We start from the raw sequence: 22,011 nt of genomic DNA on the forward strand, positions 1-22,011 counted from the left end.
CGGATCACGAGGTCAGGAGATCGAGACCACGGTGAAACCCCGTCTCTACTAAAAATACAAAAAATTAGCCGGGCGTGGTGGCGGGCGCCTGTAGTCCCAGCTACTCGGAGAGGCTGAGGCAGGAGAATGGCGTGAACCCAGGAGGCGGAGCTTGCAGTGAGCCGAGATTGCGCCACTGCACTCCAGCCTGGGTGACAGAGCAAGACTCCGTCTCAAAAAAAAAAAAAAAAAAAAAAAAAGAAAAAAAAAAGTAAATGGACAGAGAAAGATGTACCATGCTAACACTAGTCTAAAGAAAGCTGGAGTAGCTATGTTAATTCTAGACAGAGAATATTTCAGAGCAAGGAATATTATTTGAGATTAAGATGGGTGTTACATAATAATAAAGGAGTCAATCTACAAGAAGGCATGATAATTCTAAATGTGTATGAGCCTAACAACAGAGAGTCAAACTATATGAGGCAAAAATTAATAGAACTACATGGAGAAATAGATAAATATACTATAATAGAGACTTCAGCATCCTTCTATCAGTAATCATTATATCCAGCAGGCTGAAAATTATTAAGTATATAGATGAACTGAACAGCACCATCAGTCAACTTGATCTAATTGGCATTTATAGAATAATTCTTCCAACAATGCATAACACACTTTCCTCTCAAGCTTAAATGGAACATTATCAAGATAGGCCATATCCTGGGCCATAAAACATACCTTAACAAATTTTTAAAAACAGAAATCATACAAATATACTCTCAGACCACAAAAGAATTAAACTAAATGTCAATAACAGAAATATAGCCAAAAATACCATAATATTTTAATATTAAACAACACACTTTTAAATAACACATGAGTCAAAGAAGAAGTCTCAGGGAAATACAAATATTTTAAACTAAATGAGAAAATGAAAATATGATGTATCAAAATTTTTAAGATGCCACAATAGCAGTGCTTAGAGAAAAATTTGTAGTATTGAATGTGTATATATATATATATATATATATAAAGAAAAAAAACCTAAATCAATATTCTAAGTTTTTACCATAGGAACTAGAGAAAGAGAGTAAATTCAATCTTAAGTAAACAGAAGAAAATAATAAAAATTAGAGGAGGAATCAATGAAATGAAAACAATAGAGAAAATCAATGAAAGCCAAAATGAGTTCTAAGAAAAGATCGATAAAATTGATAAATCTCTAGTCAGGCTAATTAAGAAAGAAAGAGAAAAGAAACAAATTACTAATATTGGAAATGAAAAAGGGGCCATAACTACTGATCCCATGGACATTAAAAGGATAAAAAGGAATAATATAAATGGCTCTATGTCCACAAATTTGATAACTGAAATGAAATGGACAAATTCCTTGAAAGACACAATCCACCAAAACCCACCCAAGAAAAAATAGGTAATCTGAACAAGCCTGTATCTATTAAAAAATTAAATCAATAATTAATAACCTTCCAAATAAGAAAGCAGTAGGCCCAGGTGACTACACTGGTGAATTCTACCAAATGTTTAAAGAAGAAATGATGCTAAAGCTACTTAATAAATTCAGCAAAGTTACAGAGTATGAGATCAACACACACAAAAATCAGTTGTGTTTCTTTATAAAGAAATGAACACTCTAAAAAGGAAACCAAGAATTCTACTTACAAGAGCATCAGAAAGAATAAAATGCCTATGAATACATTTAACCAAGGAGGTGAAAGACTTGTACATTGAAAACTAAAAATCATTACTGAAAGAAATTGAAGAAGACCTAAATAAATGGAAAGAGAACCCATGTTTATGAGTTGGAAGACTTAATGTTGTTAAAAAGCAATACTATCTAAAGTAATCCACAGATTCAACGTAATCAGTGTAAAAATTTCACAGGCTTTTTGACAGAAATTGAAGAGATAATCCTCATATTTATATGGACTTGTAAGGGGACCATAATAGTCAAAACAATCTTGAAAAAGAACAAATTCAGAGGACTCAAACTTCTAAATTTCAAAACTTACTACAAAGCAACAGTAATCAAAATGGTGTATTGACATAAGGATAGACATATAGGGCAATGGCCTAGAATTGAGAGTTCAGAAATATACCTATATGTCTATGGCCAATTGATTTTCAACAATGGTGCTAGGACCATTCAATTAGGAAAGAATAGTCTCAAACTAGTGGAGCTAGAACAACTAGATATTCACGTGTAAAAGAATAAAATTGAATTCTTACCTTTCACACCATATAAAAATTAACTCAAAATGTATCAGTGATCTCGATGTAAAAGCTAAAACTATGAATTTTTTAGAAGAATTTTGTAAGTAAATTTTCATCACCTTGAATTTGGCAATAGTTTTTTAGATATGACACCAGTAGCATAAGCAACAACAACAACAAATAGATAAATTGGACTTCATCAAAATTAAGACTTTTGTGTACAAAGGACATTATCAAAGAAGTAAAAAGAAAATCCTTAGAATGGGAGAAAATGTTTGCAAATGATATATCTGATAAGCATCTAGTATTCAGACTATATAAAGAACTCTTTCCACTTAACAATAGAAAGGGGCTGGGCGCAGTGGCTCATGCCTATAATCCCACCTCTTTGGGAGGCCGAGGCAGGCAGGTCACTTGAGGTCAGGAGTTTGAGACCAGCCTGGCCAACATGTTGAAACTCCATATCTACTAAAAATTCAAAAATTAGCCAGGTGTGGTGGTGGGCACCTGTAATCCTAGTTACTCAGGAGGCTGAGGCAGGAGAATTGCTTGAGCCCAGGAGGCGGAGGTTGCAGTGAGCTGAGATCACACCACTGTACTCCAGCCTGGGTGAGAGAGCAAGACCCTGTCTCAAAAAAATAAAAAAATAAATAAAACAATAGAAAGGACAACAATACAATCATAAAATGGGCAACGGACTTGAAAAGACATTTCTCCAACAAAGATATATAAATGGCAAATAAGCGCACACAAAGATGCTCAAATGATTAGTCTAGAAAAATGCAAATCAAAAGTACAACGAGATGCCACTTCACACCCACTAGGATAGCTATAACCTTAAAAAAAAAAAAAAAGGGAGGCCGGGCACAGTGGCTCACACCTGTAATCCCAGCACTTTGGGAGGCTGAGGCAGGTGGATCGCCTGAGGTCAGGAGTTCATGACCAGCCTGACCAACATGGAGAAACCGCATCTCTACTAAAAATACAAAATTAGCTGGGCATGGTAGCACTTGCCTGTAATCCCAGCTACGCGAGAGGCTAAGGCAGGAAAATCACTTGAACCTGGGAGGCAAAGGTTACAGTGAGCTGAGATTGCGCCGTTGCACTCAAGCCTGGGCAACAAGAGCGAAACCCCATCACAAAAAAAAAAAAAAAAAAAGGAAGAAAAAAGAAAAATAACAAGTATTGGCAAGAACATGGAGAAAATTGGAATCCATGTACATAGCTGATGATAATATAAAATGGTACAGCTGCTTTAAAAAAAAACATGTTGGCATTTCCTCAAAAAGTCAAACAGAATTACCATATGATGAAGAAATTATGCACCTAGGCATATATCCACAGGAATTAAAGCATATGTCCACACAAAAGCATGCATATGCATATTAACAGCAGCAGTATTCACAATAGCCAAAAGACAGAAACAACCCAAGTGTCCATTTACTGCTGAATGAACAAAATGTACTATATCCATTTGAAGGAGTATTGATACATAGTACAAAAGAGAGAGAGAGAAAGAGAGAGAGAGAAAGAAAGAGAGAGAAAGAAAGAGAGAGAGAGGAAGGAAGGGAGGAAGGGAGGAAGGGAGGAAGGAAGGAAGGAAGGAAGGAAGGAAGGAAGGAAGGAAGGAAGGAAGGAAGGAAGGAAAAAAGAGAAGGGGAGGGGAGGGGAAGGGAGGGGAGGGGAGGGAAGGGAAGGGAAGGGAAGGGGAGACCAATACATGCTACAGCATTGGTTAACCTCTAAGACATTACGCTAAGTGAAAGTTAAACACCAAAGGTCACATAACGGATGATTCCACTTACGTGAAATATCTAGAATAGGTAAAATCTTAGTAATAAAGAGCAGAATGGTTCTTGCCAGGGGCTGGGGGAAGGGTGAATAAGGAGTCACTATGTAATGGGCACAGGGTTTCCTTTTGGGCTGATGGAAAGGTTTTGGATCTAGATAGAGGTGATGGTTGCACATGTGAAAGTTGATCTTAAGAACTGGGTCATTCTTGTCATACTCAACAAAAATGTAGTTGAGAGATCAGGGAGAAAACCACTCAGGGCACAAAACATTGCCTCAAAAATGTAATTCCCTGCAAGTCTGCAAGCTCAAACTGCCTACTATAACCTGAAACCAGTTTTAGCTATTGGCTACTGAAACAACCTGGTGCAACTCTGAGACTAGTTCTGCCCACGACTGTCACTTGCTAATCAGAGCTTACCAGCTCCTCAAAAGCTTACTAGTGTTAATGAAATTTGTCAAAGAGCAATACATATGCTCCTTTTTATAAAACCTCTAACTTTCTCTTTGTTTTTCAGACATACTGAAGACCAACGAGTCTGCATTTATACCCTGAATTGCAGTACTTTCCTCCCAAATAAAACATTTTAATTTCGGAAGTTCATTTCTACATTGAACTTTTCACACACAGCACTGTGAATGTACTAAATGCCACTGAATTTCACACTTTAAAATGGTTAATTTTATGTTATATGAATTTTGTCTCTTCAAAAATGTTTTTTAACTTTTGACATTTTAAAAGGAACAAAATGATACACAAAAAACATAAGCAGATCTCATGGAGGTAGAGAATAGAATGATGGTTACTAGAGGCTAGGAGGGTAAGAAGAAAGAAGGAGATAAAGAGAGGTTGGTTAATGGGTACAAAAATACAGTTAGATAGAAGGAATAAGCCTTAGTGTTTGATAGTAGAGTGACTATAGTTAATTATTATATATTTCAAAATAACTAAAAGTGAAGATTTTTAATGTCATCAACACAAAGAAATCACAACTGTTTGAGGTGATGGATATTCCAGTTACCCTGACTTGATCATTATACAGTGTAGAAATGTACCAAAATATCACATGTACCTCATAAATATGGGCAATTATTATGTATCATTTAAAATATTTTATTTAACATAATTATATAATATTAAGATGGAGGGCTATAAATGCATATAGCAAGTTTTGGATTTTCTGCAAATAAAAACAAAAACTGGGATGAAATGGAAAATTTTCTTTAAAATGTTACCAAAATTGTCCCAAGAAACTCTTATCATCATCTGCCTCATCATCACTATTATCACTGCCACCATCATGGAAAATATTGAATAATTTCTCAAGTATGTCCCCAAAAGAATAGATGAATATGCCAATTTGTTTATTTAGTTGCCTGTAGAAATTTGGATGTTTCCAATTTTTGACTACTATATATAAACCTGCTATAAATATTTATGTACAAGTTTTTGGGTAGACATATATTTTCATTTCTCTAGGTATTTACCTAGGGTTTTCCAGTTAATTTCACCTTCTTATTTATATCTTTCTGTATATTTTCAATTTTTTTATAATAAAGTATGTTATTTTTATTATTGGAGAAATTTTTTTATTTTTGCAATTACGTAAAATAGACTTTTTTTTTTCTTTTAGAAATAGACCTATTCTTAAAGGAAAAAAAACACACGCCATTGCTGTACTGGAATCATGGACCTAAGTTATCTCCAATTGTTATTCTTGAACAGTTCTTTCCTTCCTTATCCTTCCAAATTATATTCTAAGACACATTACACACTTAATTATATTATTGTTCCCAGTTATTTGCTGTTTCTCTCTGTAAGAGGCCTGTACTTCTAGGCCTCCTGAAGCCAGACTTGTATGCAACTAGGTTAGACTAATAAACTGTGAACAGTTTTGTGTGCCATTTCTGAGTAGAAGTATTAAGAACCAACAAGTGAGTCTATCACTGCTCTTTCCACAAATAGGGATTGCATCTTGATATGGTTTGGCTGTGTCCTCACCCAAATCTCATCTTGAATTGTAGTTCCCATAATTCCCACGTGTCATGGGAGGGACCTGGTGGGAGACGATGGAATCATGGGGGCAGTTACCCCCAAGCTGCTGTTCCTGTGATAGTGAGAGAGTTCTCACAAGAGCTGATGGTTTTATAAGTGGCTTTTCCCCCTTTTTCTTGGCACTTCTCTTTGCTGCCACCATGTGAGGAAGGATGTGTTTGCACCCCCTTACACTGTGATTGTAAGTTTCCTGAGGCCTCCCCAGTCATGGTGAACTGTGAATCAATTAAACCTCTTTCCTTTACAAATTACCCCGTTTCGGGTATGTCTTTATTAGGAGCATGAGAATGGACTAATACACTCCTTCAGCCTGGATTCTAAAATAAAGGAGACACACAAACCTGAACTGCAGTTACCATGCAGCCAACACGGTAAGATAAAATCTGCTATTTGTAAGCCATTGTTATTTTGGGGTTATTTGTTATCCTAGCATTACCTAATAAAAGCTATGTATTAGTCCATTTTTACGTTGCTGATAAAGACATACCCAAGACTGGGGAATTTACAAAGGAAAGAGGTTTAATGGAGAACTCACAGTTACACGTGACTGGGGAAGCCTCACAATCATAGCAGAAGGCAAGGAGGAGCAATTCACATCTTACGTGGATGGCACCAGGCAAAGAGGGCTTGTGTAGGGAAACTCCCATTTTTAAAACCATCAGATCTCATGAGACTTATTCACCATCATGAGAACAGCACAGGGATCACCTAACCCCATGATTCAATTACCTCCCACCAGGTCTCTCCCACAGCATGTGGGAATTCAAGATGAGATTTGGGTGGGGACACAGCCAAACCATATTATTCCACCTCTGGCCCCTCCTAAATCTCATGTCCTTATATTGAAAGCCAATCATGCCTTCCCAACAGTTCCCCAAAGTCTTAACTCATTTCAGCATTAACTCAAAAGTCCACAGTCTAAAGTCTCATCCAAGACAAGGCGAGTCCCTTCCGCCTATGAGCCTGTGACATCAAAAGCAGTTAATTACTTCCTAGACACAATGGGAGTACAGGCATTGGGTAAATACAGCCATTCCAAATAGGATAAATTGGCCAAAACAAAGGGGCTACAGGCCCCATGCAAGTCCAAAATCTAGCAGAGTAGTCAAATCTTAAAGCTTCAAAATGATCTTTTTTGACTCCATGTCTCAAATCTGGGTCATGCTGATGCAAGAGGTGGGTTCCCACGGACTTACGCAGATCTGCCCCTGTGGCTTCACAGGGTACAACCTCCCTCCTGGCTGCTTTCACTGGCTGGCGTTGATTGTCTGTGGCTTTTCCAGCTTCTATTTGCCAGCTGTCAGTAGATCTACCATTCTGGAGTCTGGAGGACAGTGGGCCTCTTCTCACAGCTCCACTAGGCAATGCCCCAGTAGGTATTCTGCTTGGGGGCTCCAACCTCACATTTCCCTTCTGCACTGCCCTAGCAGTGACCTCCATGAGGGCCTTGCCCCTGCAGCAAATTTCCGCATGAGCATCCAGGCATTTCCATACATCTGCTGAAATCTAGGAAGAGGGTCCGAAAGCCCAGTTTTTGACTTCTGTGTACTCACAGGCTTGACACCATGTGGAAGCTGCCAAGGCTTGAGGTTTGCACCTTCTGAAGCTATGGCCCAAGCTCTGTGTTGGCCCGTTTCAGCCATGGCTGGAGTGGCTGGGTCGCAGGGCACCAAGTCCCTAGGCTGCACACAGCACAGTGACCCTGGGCCTGGCCCCCGAAACCACTTTTTCCTCCTAGGCCTCTGGGCCTGTGATGGGAGGGGCTGCTGTGAAGACCTCTGACATGCCTTGGAGACATTTTCACCATTTTCTTGGGGATTAGTTCCTCCCTCATTACTTATGCAAATTTCTGCAGCCAACTTGAATTTCTTCTCAGAAAATGGGATTTTCTTTTCGGTCGCATTGTCAACCTGCAAATTTTCCAAACTTTTATGCTCTGCTTCCCTTATAAAACTCAATGCCTTTAACAGCACCCAGTCACCTCTTGAATGCTTTGCTGCTTAAAAATTTCTTCCGCCATATGCCTTAAATCATCTCTCTCAAGTTCAAATTTCCACAAATCTATAGGGCAGGGGCAAAATGTCACCAGTCTCTTTGCTCAAACGTAACAAGAGTCACCTTTGCTCCAGTTCCCAACAAGTTCCTCATTTCCATCTGAGACCACTTCAGCCTGGACTTTATTGTCCATTATCTCTATCAGCATTTTGGGCAAAGCCATTCAACTAGTCTCTAGGAAGTTCCAAACTGTCCCACATTTTCCTGTCTTCTGAGCCCTCTGAACGCTTCCAACCTCTGTCTATTACTGAGTTCCAAAGTCACTTCCACATTTCAGGTATCTTTTCAGCAGCATCCCACTCTACTGGTACCAATTTACTGTATTAGTCCATTTTCATGCTGCTGATTAAGACATACCTGAGACAGGGAAATTTAAAAGAGATTTAATGGAGAACTCACAGTTCTACCTGTTTGGAGAAGCCTCGCAATCAAGGCAGAAGGCAAGGAGGACCAAGTCACATCTTACACGGATAGCAGCAGGCAAAGAGAGTGCTTGTTGTAGGGAAACTCCAATTTTGAAAACCATCAGATCTCATAAGACTTATTCACTATCACGAGAACAGCACGGGAAAGACCCGCTCCCATGATTCAATTATCTCCCACCAGGTCCCTCTCACAACACATGGGAATTCAAAATGAGATTTGGGTGAGGACACAACCACACCATATCAAGCTGACATATACATTTACAAATGTAAAATCATTTATTGGCACATTATGTCACCAAGTTTCTCTTATACTTAATAAAGAAAAAAATAAAATTTATAATGCAACAAAACAAAAAATCTAGATCATAGACTCATAATTTCACAGCTAACTCAAAAAAACTCTCAGGAAGATTGGGTAGAAATGGCAATGAATATCCACTGAGAGATAGATGAGTATGTGCCAGCCCTGTTCTCTTTGCTATTTAGAATAAACAGACAACTGAGTGTCTAAATTGGCAGGAGAGTTTGACCAAAAGTGTATATTTTCTTATCTAGCTATTTGAGAGCATAACAACTGGACATTTGATTCTTGTGTAACAAGTTTTAGACCATAGTAAGGGCTGATTAATTTTGTATTGTGCATACTTTTCATTTTATACTTTTTAACATTAAAATAGGTTAACCTGGCCTCAATCTCCACTTATGATGGTGTTAGTTCAAGAATATATAAGATGAAAACATTATATTAAAAGTTTTAAATTCTAACTTTTTTCCTATCACAATGAGTGTGGTAAGAACTGAAACTACAAATTCCATGAAATTTTAAAATTCTTTTTTTTTTTTTTTTTTTTTTTTTTTGGTGAGATGGAGTCTCACTCTGTCGCCCAGGCTGGAGTGCAGTGGCTCGATCTTGGCTCACTGCAACCTCTGCCTCCCAGATTCTCCTGCCTCAGCCTTTGGAGTAGCTGGGATTACAGGCATGCACCACCATGCCTGGCTAATTTTTGTATTTTTAGTAGAGGCGGGGTTTCGGCATGTTGGCCAGGCTGGTCTCAAACTTTTGACCTCAGGTGATCTGTCCACCTTGGCCTCCCAAAATTCTGGGATTAAAGGCGTGAGCCACCGCACCTGGCCAAAATTTGAAAATTCTATGTCAGTGATAGAGGGAAGAATAAGAAATAACAGACTATGAATTCATTCTAGGGAAAACCAGGTAAACATGTAACTTCCCAGTAATATTTCTCAGATTTGGCACAAAGGTGCTAAAATAAATCCCAAAATGGGCTATTTCTATATCTAACAGGGTTGCCTTTGGAACCTCTTAGCCTTGTTAAACACGTAAAATAAGCTCCTCTTAATATTTTAATTTTCCCACTCAAATGACACTTTATAAATCAGTGATATAAAGGCTTTAGGGAGAGCAACTTAAAGAACTGTGATTATGGCTTCCAATATTTTGTTGGGACTCTCCCATGACCTCCACTGTGAACCACAAAGTGTTCTATTCATTGCAGATCCAAGGCCAGAACATTCTTGCAGAACCCTCTGGATTTAATTTGGTACAAATTACACTTGGCATTTCCTCCAAGAAATTCAGCAGACATTCTGCTTTGGGAATCTGTAGAAAACTGTCTGATTCAATTTCCTTGGAATTTTAGATCACTGTTAAGCTCCTGGGATCAGAGGCCAGGTATGGCCCAACGCTTCCCAAGACCTGTCAAATACCATCTGAAATACTGGAGGAGACAGGGACTCAAACAGAGTGAACTAGACAGGATTTATAGAACAGAGATATTTCTAGAAAATGCAAAATCTCAGGAGTGACCAGTTTAAGTGTGTCTCCTATGAGATTCTGGAAATAGAACATGATCTTGAACCCAAAGGCAGAATCCACCCTGGCAGTTTTTTGATATGGAGTAATTGGGTCTCCGTGATACTTCTTCAGCCTTGGTAAAGGTGTTAGGAAGGCCTTGTGGTTCTTTTAGTGGTCCAGCTTTCTGTTTGCCCATGTGCCACACCATCCTGTGGGCCAGGCCTTCCCTTCGGAATCCGGTGATTGCTCATATGCTGTCAGCACTCAGGAAATACTATTTTTTATTGTCCATTGCTGAGCCTCCATGGAGGCTACTTCTTTCTTTTCTCTTCCCCTAAGGAGCAGTATGTATCAGTTAGTCAGCTTGAAACACAAACACAAGTGAGGTACTAATGGAGACAGCTACAGGTCATGATACCCCAGCATGCCAGTGATAATGATTTCAGATCTGGGAAGGAGACACAGAGACCTAAGTTGTCTCACTCACATTTACGGCTCCAGCACCTGTCACTGGTTCTCAGACATTTTTAGTTGTCACGTGTGTGTAGTAGTGATTGGAGGGGCTTGAGGAAGGATTGTCCCACCAAATAGCATCCCTATTAGACCAGACCAAAATTTGCCTCCTCATTCCCCAGAATGCCATGATTCCCAGTTTTCCAACAGTGGGAAAACCATTGATAACACCCTCGAAGTCTTCTCTCTCTCTCACTTCCTGTTTAGAGCTACAGAATTCTTTTATCAATTTCATAAGATGTGTGTACTATGGAATTTAAACCAGGCAAACTTGAGGATAGGATTTTGAACACTTAAAATGAGCCTGGTGCTCCAGCCTTTAACCCATCCCCTCCAGTGGTCTGTCTCTATTGCTGTCGGCTGTAGATGGATTTCTTGTCTAAATGAAGAGAAGCAGCTCTTCCCCATGGATGACCATCAAAAATCATAAGGTATGGAAAGACAACTTCATATCTGAAAATGCACTTAAAAGCAGGAGAAATCTCATTTTTGCATGTCTTATTTATAAATTCAGCAATAATATTGCAATATAAATAAGAATATTTGTATATTGATTTCTAGTTTAAAAATTTATATAGTATTCTAGAGCACTTACAACATTCTCAATCAACAGGGAGCTGTAGAAAGTACTTCACTAGAATGGAAAGAGTGCTCCTTATCCTCTATTAAAGCTAAAACCAAACTGTCACTTGTTCAAATAAAATAATACTCTTAATGACCCTTACAGTTCAGGGAAGATAACACCAAATGGAAGCTGAAGTTATTCATGAATGTATTCACTCATTCATTGTCTCAGTTATTCAGCAAGCATTTCTCAAGTATCTCTTCAGTAGAATAGTACATATTGTGGTAACAAATATAAAAGATTGAGGAGGAATCTAGCTATCATATTGTTTTCATTTCCTCCATGCTTCAGTTTTTTTTTCTTAATACCCATCCACTTCTCTACTCACTCCTGAATGGTTTCTGTCCCCATCATCCTACTGAAATATTCTTGTATAGGTCTGTATGACCTCATTTTGATCAATGCCAGTAATCTTTATTTAATTATCTCTTCATGATTAATACTGTTGCATGGTCCATTAAAATTTTTTTTTCTTCCACTGACTACCAGTGCACTCTGATTTTTCTTCTGTGTTTCTGCTCTCTTTTACAGATTCACTTTCTTTTCCTATTTTTAAACATCTAGGTGTTTCAGGATGTCACGGTCTTTGATGTCTTCTTCTCAAGCAAGTTATCAATGGTGGGTCTGAGAAGCATATATCAAAATCATTTGGGCAACTTTTTCAAACTACAGTTAACTTACTCCAGAAATGTTAATGTGGCTCTGAGAGCTGAGGACAAGTGATTCTAAAATTTGAATAGACTATCACAGCAAGTCGTGAACATTGATTGGATTGCATCTCTGTACAGTCCAACAGGAATGGTGGAGAAAGTGTAGCGGTCATTATTCAACACCCTCTTTCCAAGTGAACACATCAGCTCTTAAATCTGCAACCACTGTCTACTAACTTATTTCTCCTGATTTTCCGTATTGAAAAGCTCCACTCAAATTTTCCACAACTACCTCAAACTCAAACCATCTACAAATAGATCATGTCTTCTTTATTTACACTGAAACTCACCTGGCTGTCAGGAGCAAAAACACAGAAGGGTACCTTCATTCTCTCCTGTGCATCTCTTCCAACTCCAAGATTTAATCAGTCACCAAGGCCCACTGAGTCAACTCCTACATATCATTTGAACACTTTCCTTTCTCTATTTCCATCCCCATACCTCAGTTTCATCTTTCAACACTTCTCACCCGAATTCCTACAACAGCCTTTCAACTTGTTCTCCTGCCTCTAGGTTCACCCTCATCCAATCCATTCTCTACCCGTATGCCATATAGAACTTTCTAAATCAGGAGTATGAGCATGTCACTCAGCAACTCACAAATCTTTCCATGCTGCCAATTGATTTTAAGATAAAAAATAAAATTCCAAGCATACCAAATAAGATCCTCAGTGTTTGATTCTTTTTCTAGTCTTACCCCTCTTGGCTCACTCCCTAACACTGTTCTCTAGCCTTCGGAAATTTTAGTGGTTCCCTGACTCTCCTATGGTCTATCATCTATTTCTCAGCCTAGAATACTCTTCCTTTTGGCCTCTCACTCTCCCTTCTTTCTCCCGTGACTCACCTATCCCTGAACAATTCTTCATCATCCTTCACAACACTATTCAGAAGTTGTCTCAGCAAACCTTCCCTGACCCTCATCCTCCCCTCCTACTTGGGTCAAGGGTATTAGCCCCTTTAAAGCACTTTCCACCATTATAGCCATTATGATAGCGCATTTATTTTTTGCTTTTCTGATTATAAAAGTAATGTAAGTTCATATTAAAAATGGAGAAATAGAAGAAAATCATGAAAAATAAAAATTGCCCATAATTCCACTGCTCAGAGATTCGCCACCATACACACACACACACACACACACACACACACACACACACACACACACTTAGAATCACATGGTATAGATCACGGATCAACAAACTATGGCATATGATCCAAATCTGTCCTGCCATCTGTTTTTGTATGGCCTGTAAGGTAAGAATGGCTTTTGCATTTTTAAGCGGTTGAAAACAAAACTTAAAAAAGAATATTTCATGACACATAATAATTACATGAAACTCAAATTTCAATATCCATAATAAAGTTTTTTTTGGAGCACAACTATGTCTACTGGTTAACATATTGTCCACAGCTACTATCACAATACAACAGCCTAGTCTAAATAGTTGCAACTCACAAAGTAATATGATTCTAAAATATTTACCTAAATAATTTAAAATTTAGATAAAATATCCTAAAATATTCACCACCTGACCCTTTTACAGAAAAAGATTGCTGACTTCTGGTTTAGAGAGCTGTGTGTTGCTGTTCAGCTTAAAATAGTATTATGAGTCCTTTGTTTTCAATACTTTGTAGAAATAATATTTTTAGTGGCTATCTAAACTCCCATCACATGGGATGCCATAATTTATGTAATTATTCCCCTGTTGTTAAATTTTAAGTATGCTTTGCATTTATAACTATTGTAAGTAATGTTGAGCTGAGTCAATTCCAATAATCCTCATTTAATTTGACTTCTGGGTCCTTTCATACAAATCTTTGTAGACCTCTCTTGTGTTCATAAAATAAATTTTTAAAAGTGAAATGACGGTTAAGGATTATCCACAAGGCTTGATGCAATTGCTACATTGTTCTCCAGAAAGTTTGTACCAATTGACTGGCAATATCATAATAGATTAAAATTGTTTACTTATCTGACTTCTCCACTAACCCTTGAAAAGAACTGTTTTTTATTCCTTGTGTGTATTGCAGTATGTAACATAGAAAGTACACACAGATGCATGAGGAGTGAATAGCCAGGCCTGGGTGATGCTCATTTGCCCAGGTCCATTTCAAGCACTGCAGAGCAGTGTTTCTCAATCTTGAGAACACAGGAACTCAGAGAATAAGCTATGGATCCCCAGTTTGAGAAAATACGAAAAAAGTCAAACACTGCCATTCCTTTGGCACCAATGAAATGAAAATACAAGCACAAGTGTAAGCATTGAAATTTGGTAGTGTGTATTAAATATTTTTAAACAATCAAAATTTGAGATTATTTTAGGTACTTACGCATCTCTGAGAGTATATTTGTGAACTCTTAGGGACATGAGAAGCACAATTTGAGAAACAGCTTAATAGAGGAAATGAAGAAAGGAGTGGAGCCTTGGGAGTATCACCTAAATGTGCCAATGTGCAGCTGCAGTGTCAGCAACCAACACCAGAGATAATCTATGCCAATGAACTGTGGAGTCAATATATTCCAACTGGCCAGAAACCACTTCTGCCTTTCCAGGCTTATGGTTGCAGCATTTGTGGAAGGTACGAAGAGAATAGCAGCTTGAGGTGGAAAAAAAATCATAAGTTGAACCAAAAAGATCAGAGGAGGAGGTAAAAAGAGATGGAGGGCTATGCTAGATAGCAAAGCATCTGGAAATCAGAGAACCTTGGGGAGCACAGGCAGGAATGGCAGGATTAACAGAACCAAGAAGACACAGGACATTATGGAGTCTGATGTAAGAAAGTGGAGACCAGCTCTTTTTTGTGGCACCTCGGAGGCAATCAGCTGCTTCTTGAAGTAGTTGAATATCTCCTTCTCAGCCACTGGCTGCCAGAAATTCACTGAAGTGGCTGATCAATGCAATTTTCATTTTTTTTTTTTTTTTTCAGACAGTCTCACTCTGTCATCCAGGCTGGAGTGGGTGGTGTGATCTCGGCTCACCGCAACCTCCGCCTCCCAGGTTCAAGTGATTCTCCTGCCTCAGCTTCTTGAGTAGCTAGGATTACAGGTGTGCACCACCACACCTGGCTAATTTTTGTATTTTTAGTAGAGACGGGGTTTCAGCATGTTGGCCAGGCTGGTCTCTAACTCTTGACCTCAACTGATCCACCCTCCCAGCTTCCCAAAGTGTTGGAATTACAAGCATAAGCCACTGCTCCCGGCCAAAGTTCATATTTTTTATGACAAGACATGGCCACAGAAGTAGCTGATGATGCTCTGGGTGAAGAATGGAAGGATTATATGGTCCAAATCAGTGGTAGGAATGACAAACAAAGTTTTCCCATGATGCAGGATGTCTTGGCCCACGACCATGTCCACCTGCTACTGAGTACAGGGCATTCCTGTTATACACCCAGAAGAACTGGAGAAAGAAAGTGTAAAGCTGTTCAGGATTGCATTGTGGATGCCAATCTAAATGTTCTCAATTGACTTATTGTAAAAAAGGGAGAGAAGGATATTCCTGGACTGTCTGACACCAAGATGCTTCATCACTTGGGGCCCAAAAGAGCTAGCAGAATCCACAAACTTTTCAATCTCTCTAAAAAAGATGATGTCCAACAATATGTGGTAAGAAAGGCCTTTAACAAAGAAGGTAAGCCTAGGACCAACACACCCAAGATTCAGCATCTTGTTACTCCAAATGTCTCACAACACAAACACTGCTATGTTGCTCTGCAGAAACAGTATACTGTAGAACATGCTAAACTTTCGGCCAAAAGAATGAAGGAGGCCAAAAAAATATGCCAGGAGCAGATTACCAGGAAACGCAGCCTGTCCTCTCTGAGAGCGTCTACTTCTGAGTCCAGTCAATAATAATATTTTTTGAGTAACAAGTAAATAAAATCAGACTACTCTCCCCAGAAAGAAGGTTGAGACCAGAAAGGACACTGTAATGAATGGGGCAAAGCTCCCAGGAAACATCACAAACACATCAAAATAATACCTCTCACAAACAGAGTAGGACTGATATTCTTTTTGTGAACTCAAAATAGTTATAAAAGATATTCTGCCAGAAACATAAGTAAACAGTCGAGCAATTACTCAGATAACTTGATGGATGTATTGAGTCAATCTGGAAAGTGGGATAAAGATCTATTTTGCCCAGTGATTGTTTTTGGATGGAATTAACCTTATATTTTCACTTTTATTAACTTTCTAAAATAAAATTGAAAATTTTTCTTCTCATGAAAAGGAGGCAATTTTGGTCATGAAGAAAATGTTGACATAATATTATCTTTCATGTATAAAGATTATGTTTTCCAACAAAAAAAAAATGCACATTGAGCTGTTTCTCCAGTGGTGGAGATGAATTTGCCTTGAGTGGCCACATTGTGAAATAAACCTCCCTTCAAAACATGGCATGCAGCGTAACATAGTGATTAAGAACCAGACCCTGGAGTCCACATTCTGGCTCCACCAGGTAGTAGCTCTGCACATTTTATAAATTACTTTTTCTCACTAGCCTCAGCCTGTTATAAAATATGAACACTAATAATAACTATCTTATAAGATTTTGTGAAGATTAAATGAAGTTATCCATGGAAGCTCTTAGTAAAGTGCCTCAAATATAGTAAGTATGCAATAAATATTAGCTATTATTTTAATTATGTTTATCTTTTCGTGTACCTTCTAACTACTGTTATTATTGTGTATTTATCAACCACTTGTAGGGAACATATTGAAGTCACAGTAGGAATAAACTAAGTGGACACCATATCCACAAGAGGAAACAAAAACTTATTTCTGATTTGAAGTGTCGACATGGAATGCCAATCATGATAGCTTGCAATGACAATTTCAGAAATGATGAAAGTTCAAAACATAAGATATTTTAATCTGAATCCAAATAACAATGATTTACTCTCAAGAAACATGTATGTTAGAATACGTTTTTAAAATAATTGCTTTTTTTCCGAATAAAAACACAATCATTCATTGTGTTCTTAAACTTCGTACTCATTCTCTATGGTGAAATGATTTATTTTTTGTATATGAAAACAAATAATTGTATCACATATGCTGATGAGGTGGAGGGTACAAACATCTACTGCTTAAAATTGAATGTAGAAATGTAGCAAACTTGGCAAAATCTACGTTATATAAAGTTTAAGTCTTAGCATTTGGGGCTTCATAGTAAATCCAATTATCTCATCAAATTTGGTCCGTTGGTTTCTGAAACCCATGTTAAAATAAGAATGAAATGTTTCATTCTGGGATTTGTAGCTCTCTTGGGCTGAAGACTGCATTAATGATTAGGGAGATACTGATATATTCCTCTCTATGCATCCTTGGGGCATCCCTCACTAAAAGAAAATGAACATATGTGAGCGCAAACATATGTTGTCATTATTGCTACCATATTGCCAATGCTTATAATCATCTTCTGCTACTTCTTCTAATGCTAATAATTGTTCTAACACATTTGTTTCAAAAAATCATACAATGCATACAAATGACCAATTTTTAAGAATAATAGTTTTTTGCTGATAGGTAAATTATATGTGAAAATTGTTCATGGAATTGTTATCCATGGTATTTGGTAGAATTGTATTTGAATTAATAAATATTTTATTGTCAATTTGATTCTAATTCTACTGCCAAGCATTTCTGTAATTAATCATTTCAGAGTCAAGATGAAGATGCTATCTGAAATTTCTATTCTATGAATGACATCTGGATATTGATTTCCTGAAATTTTCTTGAAACTAAACCTTGTCCTCTCTGTTAAGTATCTAAAATGCTTCCTAAATAAAGAATATTAAAGATTAAATTTTTTTTTTTTGAGACGGAGTCTTGCTCTGTTGCCCAGGCTGGAGTGCAGTGGCACGATCTTGGCTAACTGCAACATCCACCTCCCAGGTTCAAGCCATCCTCCTGCCTCGGCCCCACCTAGTAGCTGGGATTATAGGCAGGCGCCACTGTGCCTGGCTAATTTTTGTATTTTTTGGACAGATACAGTTTGGCCATGTTGGCCAGGCTGGTCTTGAACTCCTGACCTCAGGTTATCCACCCGCCTCGGCCTCCCAAAATGCTGGGATTACAGGCATGAGCCACCACACCCGGCCTAAAGACTAAATTCTTAAAAGCCACAAAAATTTTTTTGGCTTCTTGAGAGCTTTTAAATCACCAAACTTACAATTTAGAGAAGACTTTAAGAATGCTCTATTCAAACCTAATATGAACAAATTTCTTTAAATATTTTCAACTACACATGATTAATTGACAGTGATTTCCCTCCAATTAGACTATCTGTAATGAAAAATATTCAGGTAAATGGATCTAAACTATTCCACAAGAACTTATTCATAGGTTTTCTTATACTTGTGAACATTATTTGGAGAATTTAAAAAAAAAAAGGTTTAGAAAATTATTAAACAATGTAACCCACTGGGATTATTTAAATAGTTTTAAAATACGTTATAATGTATATATTACAGGAGGAAAAGACTGAGCAAATTAATTCAAAGATGAGATGCATTTAGAGATTATTTACATGTGATTCATCTATAAAAAACAAAAAAGTAACATTGCAACGAACAAGCATATTACATTATAAAAAATCTTATTACCAGAAGTTACAAATAACACTACAAGATGTGTGGGACCTATGTTTCACCATCCTATCCCTGCTTCAATACTGTGTTTGTGTTTCTTTCTTTCTTTTCTTTTCTTTTTGAGACAGAGTCTCACTCTGTCGCCCAGGCTGGAGTGCAGTGGTGCGATCTCAGCTCACTGCAACCTCTACTTCCCCCCACCCCCCACAGCTGGGACTACAGGCATGTGCCACCAAGCCTGGTTAATGTTTGTATTTTTTTGTAGAATGGGGTTTCACCATGTTGGCCAGGCTGGTCTCGAACTCCTGACCTCAAGTGATCCACCCACCTTGGCCTCCCAAAGTGCTGGGATTACAGGCATGAGCCACCATGCCCAGTGGTATTTGTGTTTCTTAATACAAAATACATCTCTGGATACTCTGTACCTCTCTACCTTCTAGATCACACAGAACCTTATTTTCCTCTTCTCTGTCATTCCAGTGAGGATACACCTCCAACAGCCACAAAGAAGCCAGCCTAGCTCTCAGTCCAGGTACCAACTATCCAGGACAATCATTACTTCCTCTCAGGCAGCTTCAAGGCTGAAACAATGGCCCATGACTTCTGTCTCTCCTCAATCAATTCCCTCACTGGAATTCTTCCCCACTTCCCCTGAACAAAGACCAGCTTGTTCATTTGCATTTCGTTGGCAGATAATATTACTTGAGATATCATTCGTTATTTTTATCTTAACATACATGGGGGTGGGGAGGAGAAAAAGAAATTAAGCAAACTGTGAATGTCCCTTTGTTCGGTGTTATCTGTTTCTGTTAACTATATAAGATGTTGGTAGATGGCAAACAAACTCCCTGAGAAAAAAACAGTGGGAGTTTTCATATGAAAGTGTTCAGAGAGCGGTTCAATGATCACTCTGCAAGATATTGTAGGAAATATCTGCACCCGTCTGAGAGATTAACTAGATGCCTTCTAAGGACCCATTTATTTCCATGGTTTAGTGATACAATAATTAATTTATGCAACAAATATTGAGTATTTACCATTTGCAAGGCACAAGGAGTAGCTGAAATCTAGAAACTTTGCATGTGAAATGTTTAACTTTTTTGTCTAACACATTTCATACAAGGGTTTAAAATTAGATCCAGGGTTGGCGAGAGGCATATAATATCTAAGATGTTACTGAAATACAAGAATAAAACCATTGTTTTCACTGTGGAAGAGAAGCAATGTTTCCTCACTTGGTAGCGTAAAATTTGTTTTTGCCATTAAAGACTGATTTTTCTTCCTACGTTAAACATATTAAACACTAATAGGAAAATTAAGCCACTTGTTGATTTTTTTCTTTTCTTTTTGCCAATAGAATAACACTTTTCTTCTCTCTCAGTAGAACACCCCCTTCCATGTGAGAAACTCATGACACAGGATTTTGGGAAGGATCAACCTGCTCCTTCACCCACTGACAAGGGAAAGTAATGACATAGCGCCAGCTCCATAAGAGTTGCCATCCCCCTTCTCAAGGAGTTGATGGGCCCAAGGATGAAAACATGATTGATTCAAGGATGGAAAATGATCAGAGTCTGGAAAATCAGGTTCCACAGAATCTTTTTTGCTGAGGGTATCTGTAAAGATTCTATTCACCGGTTACAAATTTGGTAAGATGTGAGCTTGGTGTAGCTGACTGGCCATACCATCAGCTATGTGTAGACAGACTGTCCACGAGCTGGAGAGACAGAGCTTTGACAATGTTACAGTATTCCTGTATTCAGCCTTCTTCTAACTTGGTCTCCTTCTTATGCAAATAAACACAGAGACCTAATCCACATTTTTCATGTATTCTCCAAACCGAACTTAATAAACATGTTAAGTAAATTGAAATCTTTAAATCACCTCTGTTTATCAAAAGCACTGCATCTGATAAACAACATTATTTAGCCGCTTTAAAATGCATGTTACTCTGGAACATGGTTTTTGAACAGACTCAACTGTCAATTCCTGAAGATCAGCTCTGTTTCTCCAACATCCATCTTCTGACTGCCCATTCAGCGCCTCTCTAGACACAAAATGTCTAAATGAGATTTTTATTTTAAATGGGTGAGGGTCAGAAACAAATAATTTTTTAAAAAATTTAATGTCTAATAAGAGTCTTGGTTTTGATATCTATAATAAAACCTCAACTAATGAATGCAATAATACTATCTCTTCTTTTACCAAGCAAAATGATTAAATGTTTGAAAACATTTCTTTCAAAATATGTTTGAAATAAACATCATGCCATGACTGTTAAGTTTAGCTTCAAATGATTTTTCCTGTCTCCATTATTTAATATATGTCTGAATTAACTACCAATATTATGTCCAGCTGTCATCACTTAGATTATCTATCACAATCACACAGTGATGTTAATTGATTCAGAAGTAGTACCAGAGAATACATTTTCTTAGTTTAGCCCATAAAATCTCAGTGTTAACAGTGTTCACAAGATGACTGATGTCATCTTTTATGTCCTAAGATCTGTTATCTTCTTCAGAGAAGATATTTTATCAAAATGACTGAGCCCTAATTTTAAAATTAAAATGAACAGAACTGCTGAAAAGTCTGAATAAATAGCTGGGCTTTAGGCTATATGTATCTCTTGTTTTAATAAATTGGTATTTTAGAGTATTTTGGTCAAATAAAAATATACAACCACACTGTTAGTCGTACTGCTAGTCTTTGCTAACATTAGAGTTCAGCCATGCTCATTCATTTATCAAATAGTTGAGGAGCCTCTACCATGTGCCTGACTTTGCAAGACTTTCCAAGGACACAAGGAGACATATGACATGGCAGCTTCAGCAATGCAGGCTAATATAACCAAAATGCTCCCACAGCATTTGGTAGGTGTCACGGGCACTGACCAGTTGAGCCCTTTGTAAGACCTCTGCAGCCAATCCTTCCTATTCTCCCTCTACAACTTGATGTGCCCAAACCTCACTCAGTGAACTGGCTACACCAGTGCTACCTGGGGGAAATTTTGGAAAATACAGATCCCCAGGTCCCACTTCAGAGGATTCTGACTCAATAGGTTTGGAGTAAAAGCCGCGAATCTCTTCTTTTAAAACTCCTCAGTTGACTGTAACATACAACCATGTGTTGGAAGCACCGCTCCACATATATATTCTGGAGTGGAAAAATCAGGGCACCAATTCATGGGTAAGATATTAGGGCATTTGAAAAGC

At 37.9% G+C, this 22,011-nt stretch overlaps 1 protein-coding gene, 2 long non-coding RNA genes and 1 pseudogene across 4 annotated transcripts in view; 3 read left to right on the plus strand and 1 right to left on the minus strand.

Annotated features, from left to right (window-relative positions):
* Positions 1–22,011, minus strand: part of CCDC141 (coiled-coil domain containing 141) — a 238,239-nt gene that overhangs the window by 169,625 nt on the left and 46,603 nt on the right. The window lies entirely within an intron of this gene.
* On the plus strand, positions 10,078–12,217 carry LOC134737407 (uncharacterized). Its single transcript, XR_010122295.1, has 3 exons — positions 10,078–10,231; positions 11,234–11,298; positions 12,057–12,217. It is a non-coding gene; the product is annotated as an uncharacterized lncRNA (long non-coding RNA).
* On the plus strand, positions 15,167–16,428 carry LOC129488119 (small ribosomal subunit protein eS6-like; annotated as a pseudogene).
* LOC134737406 (uncharacterized) lies at positions 17,857–20,668 on the plus strand. The gene is made up of 2 exons (XR_010122294.1): positions 17,857–17,965; positions 19,277–20,668. It is a non-coding gene; the product is annotated as an uncharacterized lncRNA (long non-coding RNA).

Source organism: Symphalangus syndactylus, chromosome 8, assembly GCF_028878055.3.
Source record: "Symphalangus syndactylus isolate Jambi chromosome 8, NHGRI_mSymSyn1-v2.1_pri, whole genome shotgun sequence".
NCBI lineage: Eukaryota > Metazoa > Chordata > Mammalia > Primates > Hylobatidae > Symphalangus > Symphalangus syndactylus.